This window comes from Sminthopsis crassicaudata, chromosome 1 (genome assembly GCF_048593235.1).
Source record: "Sminthopsis crassicaudata isolate SCR6 chromosome 1, ASM4859323v1, whole genome shotgun sequence".
Lineage (NCBI taxonomy): Eukaryota > Metazoa > Chordata > Mammalia > Dasyuromorphia > Dasyuridae > Sminthopsis > Sminthopsis crassicaudata.
In genome coordinates this window covers 322,710,519-322,717,585 of record NC_133617.1, presented here as the reverse complement: position 1 = coordinate 322,717,585, position 7,067 = coordinate 322,710,519, and the positions used below count along the sequence as shown (strand labels likewise).

General features: G+C 39.5%; 1 pseudogene; it reads left to right on the top strand.

Moving 5' to 3' along the window:
- Positions 1-3,697: 3,697 nt before the first annotated feature.
- Positions 3,698-6,580, top strand: LOC141549500 (eukaryotic translation initiation factor 3 subunit C pseudogene; annotated as a pseudogene).
- The last annotated feature ends 487 nt before the right edge of the window (positions 6,581-7,067 follow it).

The window sequence follows — 7,067 nt, the reverse complement described above, 5'->3', positions numbered from 1 at the left end:
CTCAATGATTATATAATTTATTTGACCTTGATTATACATATGCAAATATATGTGTATAGATTATAGATATTGATGCATATGATGTCTTTTCCTCCTCTGTTCTATTGCAAGTTATACTCTTGCCTAAATTATATGTTTTTATTTAATTTTAGCATTCATATTCTTTGTGATTCCTTCAAACATCAAAATGTTGGAAGAAATAAAATTGTAAATATCTCAGAAGTTAATAAAAAGATTACAGGAGGTCTATGTAGATTAGTTTAAGTAAACTGTCCATAGTGACTTTTACATTACAGTGACAATAAAAAGACATTCTTGCAAATATGTATAACAATAAAAAGAAGTGGAGGATACAAAATGAAAGAGAAATTTGAAGGTACATCACTACACTGAAAAGGAAGAAACAAAGTTCATTATGTCCATGTATAGTGAAGAAAAACCTTGATATAAAATGCTTAAGATGAGAAAGAGTAGCAAAATTTGGACTGGCTTTTAAGTAGGAAGTACCTACATTTTCTCTCCTCATTCAAAAAGTAAGTAAGTTCCTTGAGAATTGAAACAATGTCTTGGATTCCTTTGTCTTTTCATTATGAAGTCTTAAAGTTCCTTGTACTTGGAGGTATTCCATAAACACTGTCTATTTTTTTTTTTAATTTTAGTTGATTAGAATTAATGCTTAAATCTTGACTTTAATCATAACTAAATCTTCAGTCAAAGCATAGAGGCTTCTATGGCTTCAGAATAGAAATGGACACTAAATAATAATTAATTAATGAACTTATTCTGGTGTTCTTTACTTATAATACTTACATAAACATATGAATTAATTATTTTCTGTTGTCTATTCAAATTTGTTTTTAAATTAATTATATTAACTAAAATTGGTTGTGGAACAAAATATGTTTATAAGCATTCTTATATTCTTTCATGTTATATACTCAGATAGGATTACTTGATTTATATGCATATTGAATATTCTCTAAAGTATAGAATAGTTACAATTGAAGCATCTTTCATTCCTGCTAGGGTCATACAAATATTAGAAATTCTACAAGAACCTCATTATGCCATATCAAAATTAGCATTACAGCAAAAGTACAATCTTTCAAATACTTAACATAAAACTTTTCCCTTCTCAAGTAGATTGAGTGAATCATTTAAAATAATAAGGAGTATCTGTGTGATTTTCTGAATGAGGTCAAGTAATAGCACATGACTGGTACTACTATCATTCTTCCAGAGATATCTTTGGATTCTAGGATGAATTATTTAACCTCAGGTGATCAACTAAGATACTTACAACTCTGAAACAGAAGTTGGTGCTTTAATATTTGAGGACAGTTTTGGAAATAATCTCAAAATTTGTTTCAAATGGCATTAGAGATTATGAAATCATAAGGTAAAACCCCTAGAGTAATTCTGAGCCCCTCATCTCCGAGTTATATCCTAGGATTAATTTTGTAGGTGATAGAAAAGTCAGTATACTAACCCAGATTCTCATATCAATCTATGATAGAATAGTACAGAAATTACTGAAGCTGGAACTAGAAAAACCTGAATTTAAAATTTATTTCAAGTATTTGTGATCTGTGTAACACAGAATAAGTTAATTTACTTAATAATTCTGTACAAAGTCTTACATAATAGAATTGTGAGTTATTATTCTTGTTACACATGCAAATAATGCAAAAGTTATTATATAATTCTGACAAGTTTATTGGTTCTATGAAATGAGGGACTGGTATTTTGTTAGGTGATGCATTTAATAAAATACTAATTTTTATGCAGAATAATATTTAGCACATTCTTGTTCAATCATGCCTGACTCTTCATGAGCCTATGAATCATGGACCATACATCCACTTTTTCCCTTTCTTTATTGTTTATTTTAGCAAAGATAAGGAGGGATTCGCCACTTCCTTCTCAAGTGTATTTAAGGTAGATTTGTTAAGTGTCAGAGGCCACATTTGAACTCAGGTAATTCCTGTCTCCAGGTCCAGTGTTTTATCCATCTTTTGGTGAATAAGTTCAGGTCTCGAATACCCTCAAATCCTTCTTACCTTAATGTTGCTCCTTATAATGGCTTGCCACATTAAAATTCTGCCTTACTTCTGTTGCATACCCTTTTATTATTATTTACATGCTGCTGAACAGAATTAAAGAAATTCACAAATTCATACTGGCTTGGACATACATAAATTTGTTATCTAGTCCCAATTGGACCCTCAGTGAAGCAAGATATATTCCTTCCTCAGTCATTCATTATTCCATTCTTCACAGCAGCGCTTAAAACTCATTAACTTCAGAAGGTGGAGCCAAGATGGCAGAGAGGACATATGCTTCAATCTGAACTCCCCTTCTGTCCTCACTACTGAGTACAAAAGTCAGCCTCTGATTTAGTGCTTGACTGGTAGAACCCACGAATCTTGGGAGTACAACAAATTACCAGCAGAAGATAATCTGGAAGATCACCAGAAAAGGTTTGTCCTGATGTGTGGGAGCAGACCAACGCAGGCAGGGAAACAGAGCACAGAGTCCAGTGCTTATTGAGCAGACCCAAGGTGGGGTGTGGTCCCAAAGGTGGAGATTTGCATGGAGGACTTTACCACAGGTTGGCTGCTCTGCTTTGGTAACAAAGCAGTAGATCAGCAGAGAAGTTACACAAACGCCAAAGTTAGCGTGTACTCCAAAACACTAGAGTTTCACAGGACATGGCCACACCCACCCAGCACCAGGAGAGACTCAGCATCATCACAGTGCAGCCCTACTCTGCAGCAGGGCTGCTCTTCCCAGGGCAGTCACACTTTGACAGGACAGTCACTCTTCTGCAACACAGCCATTCTTCACAGGGTAGTTACAGGATCACAGCTCAGCTGCTCTTCCACAGCAGTTTTCTGCAGCATGATTGCTCTTCCCAAAAGGCACTCATATTTCAGCAGGGAAGTTACTATTCTGTCGCTTTTTGTGTGGCATAACTACTCTTCCCAGGGCAATCATACTTCTACTTCGGGACTCGTCATAGGGCACTTCCACAGCTCTGCCACTCTTTGCAGCACATTTGCAGGATAGCTACTGTCCATCTGTCATTGTTCTGTAGAGAAAACTGGGAACCTCCTTGCCCTAAAGGTAAACCCCAAGGGTTTTTTTTTTTTTTTTAATAAGGAAAAAAAGCAAAGCAAGCTCTAACTATAGATAGCTTCTATACAGAAAGAGAACAGATTTTCAACTTGGAGGAGACTAATAGCACACAGGTTCCAGATGAAAAAACAAAGGGTGATATAACCTGGTCCCCATCATACAAGGTTCTCTTAGAAAAAAATTAAAAAGAACTTAAAAGAGAACTAGAAGAAAAATGGTGAAAGGAAAGAGAAGCTCTGCAAGCAAATATGGAAAAGGTATATAACGCATTAAAAGAAAGAATTGAAAAAGAAAACAGCTCCCTGAAATGTGAAATGGAAAAGCTAAAAAACTCCCAGGGAAATAGAATTTATGAACTGAAAAAAAAAAATAAAGAATTCTCATGAAAATAGGATTTGTACATTAGAAAAAGAAAATAACCCATTAAAATTTGTGAAATGGAAAAAAATTCCATAGGAACAAAACCAACTCATTTAAAAATTCAATTGGATGTATACAAAAAGAAGTGAAAAAAAAAATCAAATGAAGAAAATGACTTAAAAATCAGAACTGGATTTTCCCTCCTGCCCTCGATCAGGCCCCAGCCCAAGACCCGCCCCGTCGGTCGCGTCCGCAGCGCCCGCCGCCATGTCGCGGTTTTTCAACACCGGCTCGGACAGCGAGTCTGAGTCCTCTTTGTCCGGGGAAGAATTGGCACCCAAGCCCGTGGGAGGCAACTACGGCAAACAGCCATTGTTGCTGAGTGAAGATGAGGAGGATACCAAGCGGGTTGTTTGAAGTGCCAAGGACAAAAGGTTTGAAGAGCTGACCAACCTTATCCGAACCATCCAGAATGCCATGAAAATCCGGGATGTCACTAAATGTCTTGAGGAATTTGAACTCCTGGGAAAGGCATTTGGAAAAGCCAAGAGCATTGTGGACAAAGAAGGTGTTCCCCGATTCTATATCCGCATCCTGGCTGATCTGGAGGACTATCTGAATGAGCTATGGGAAGACAAGGAGGGAAAGAAAAAAATGAACAAGGACAATGCAAAGGCTTTGAGCACCTTGCGTCAGAAGATCCGTAAATATAATCGGGATTATGAAGCCCAGATCACCAGTTATAAGCAGAACCCTGAGCAGTCTGCAGATGAGGATGCTGAGAAAAATGAGGAGGATTCAGAAGGTTCTTCCTCTTCAGATGATGATGAGGATGGTCTTAGTGCCACAAGTTTCCTCAAGAAGAAGTCTGAGGCACCATCTGGGGAAAGTTGCAAATTCCTCAAGAAGATGGAGGATGAAGATGAGGACTCTGAGGATTCAGATGATGATGAAGATTGGGGTTCAGATTCTACTTCCTCAGATTCTGATTCCGAGGAAGATGATGGGAAATATACATTGTTGGCTTCCAAATTCCTTAAAAAAGAGAGCACCACAGACAAAAAGGTTGCAGAGAAGAAGCGAGAGGACAAAGCACGATCGAAAATCTAAGCGCCTAGATGAGGAAGAGGAAGATAATGAAGGCGGGGAGTGGGAAAGGGTTCGAGGAGGGGCACCACTTGTCAAACCTAAAATGTTTGCCAAGGGAACAGAGATCACCCATGCAATTGTAGTCAAGAAGCTGAATGAGATCCTGCAAGCTCGTGGCAAAAAAGGAACTGACCGTGCAGCCCAAATTGAGCTGCTGCAACTGTTGGTTCAGATTGCAGCAGAAAATAATCTAGGTGAAGGAGTAATTGTTAAAATCAAATTTAACATCATTGCTTCCCTCTATGACTACAATCCTAATCTGGCCACGTATATGAAGCCAGAGATGTGGCAGAAGTGTTTAGACTGCATCAATGAATTGATGGACATCTTGTTTGCAAACCCTAACATCTTTGTTGGAGAAAATATCTTGGAAGAGAGTGAAAACTTATCCAACTTTGAACGGCCACTTCGTGTTCGTGGTTGTATCCTAACTCTGGTGGAAAGGATGGATGAAGAGTTTACCAAGATCATGCAGAACACAGATCCTCATTCCCAAGAATATGTGGAGCATCTCAAAGATGAGGCCCGGGTTTGTGCTAGCATTGAACGTGTTCAGCGCTATCTGCAGGAAAAAGGAACAACTGAGGAGATCTGCCACATCTACCTTCGACGAGTACTACACACCTACTACAAGTTCGACTATAAGGCCCATCAGCGACAGCTTGCTCCCCTTGAAGGGTCCTCAAAGTCAGAGCAAGATCAGGCTGAAAATGAGGGGGAGGATTCAGCTGTATTGATGGAGAGGCTGTGCAAGTACATATATGCCAAGGATCGGACAGACAGAATTCGGACATGTGCAATCCTCTGCCACATCTACCACCATGCTCTTCATTCTCACTGGTACCAGGCTCGGGACCTCATGCTCATGAGTCACCTACAGGATAATATTCAACATGCAGACCCTCCTGTGCAGATCCTTTATAACCGTACCATGGTGCAGTTGGGCATCTGTGCTTTCCACCAGGGCCTAACCAAAGATGCACACAATGCCTTGCTGGACATCCAGTCTAGTGGGCGTGCTAAGGAGCTACTGGGCCAGGGTCTGCTGCTCAGGAGCCTGCAGGAGCGAAATCAGGAGCAAAGAGAAGGTGGAACGTCGACGCCAGGTGCCCTTCCACTTGCATATCAACCTGGAGCTGCTTGAATGTGTGTATTTGGTGTCTGCCATGCTTCTGGAAATCCCATACATGGCAGCCCACGAAAGTGATGCTCGGAGGCCCATGATCAGCAAACAGTTCCATCATCAACTTCGAGTGGGCGAGCGGCAGCCCTTGCTTGGTCCACCTGAATCTATGAGGGAACATGTAGTAGCAGCTTCTAAAGCCATGAAGATGGGTGACTGGAAGACCTGCCACAGTTTTATTATTAATGAGAAGATGAATGGAAAAGTCTGGGATTTGTTCCCTGAGGCCAACAAAGTCCGTACCATGCTAGTTAGGAAGATCCAGGAAGAGTCATTGCGCACCTATCTTTTTACCTATAGCAGTGTCTACGACTCTATTAGCATGGAGACTTTGTCTGATATGTTCCAGCTAGATCTGCCCACTGTTCATTCCATAATCAGCAAAATGATCATTAGTGAGGAGCTTATGGCCTCTCTAGACCAGCCCACACAGACAGTGGTGATGCACCGCACTGAGCCTACTGCCCAGCAAAACCTGGCCCTGCAGCTGGCAGAAAAACTGGGTAGCTTGGTAGAAAACAATGAGCGTGTATTTGCGCTCACAAGCAGGGCACCTATGGAGGTTATTTTAGAGATCAGAAAGATGGCTACCGAAAAAATGAGGGAGGCTACATGCGTCGAGGAGGCTACCGCCAACAACAGTCACAGACTTCCTACTGATCTCTGCAGGGCACACAGCCCTTGAAATGTAACTTTCTTGGCAGCATAATTAAAAGTCTATATTGTGTTGACAAAAAAAAAAAAAAAAAATCAGAACTGAACAAATGGAAATGAATGATTTGATGAGACATCAAGAATCAATGAAGCAAAACCAAAACAAAACAAAACAAAAAAATTTAAATAGAAAAAATGTTAAATATCTACTTGGAAAAACAACAGGCCTAGAAAATAGATATATGACAGATAATTTAAGGATTATTGGGCTCCCTGAAAACCATAATTTAAAAAAGATCCTAGACACTATTTTTTTCAGGAACTCATCAAAGAGAACTGGCCAGATGTAATAGAATGAGAAGGTACTGAAAGAAGTCATCAAAACACCTCCTGAAAGAGACCCCAAAATAAAAACTCCAACAAATATTGTAGCTAAATTTCAGAACTATCAGACAAAGGAAAAACATATTGCAAGCAGACAGGGAAAAATTCAAATAAGGAGGTGACACAATAATCATCACTCAGGATCTAGTAGCTTCCACATTAAAAGATCAAAGGACCTGGAATCTGAAAGGCAAGAGAA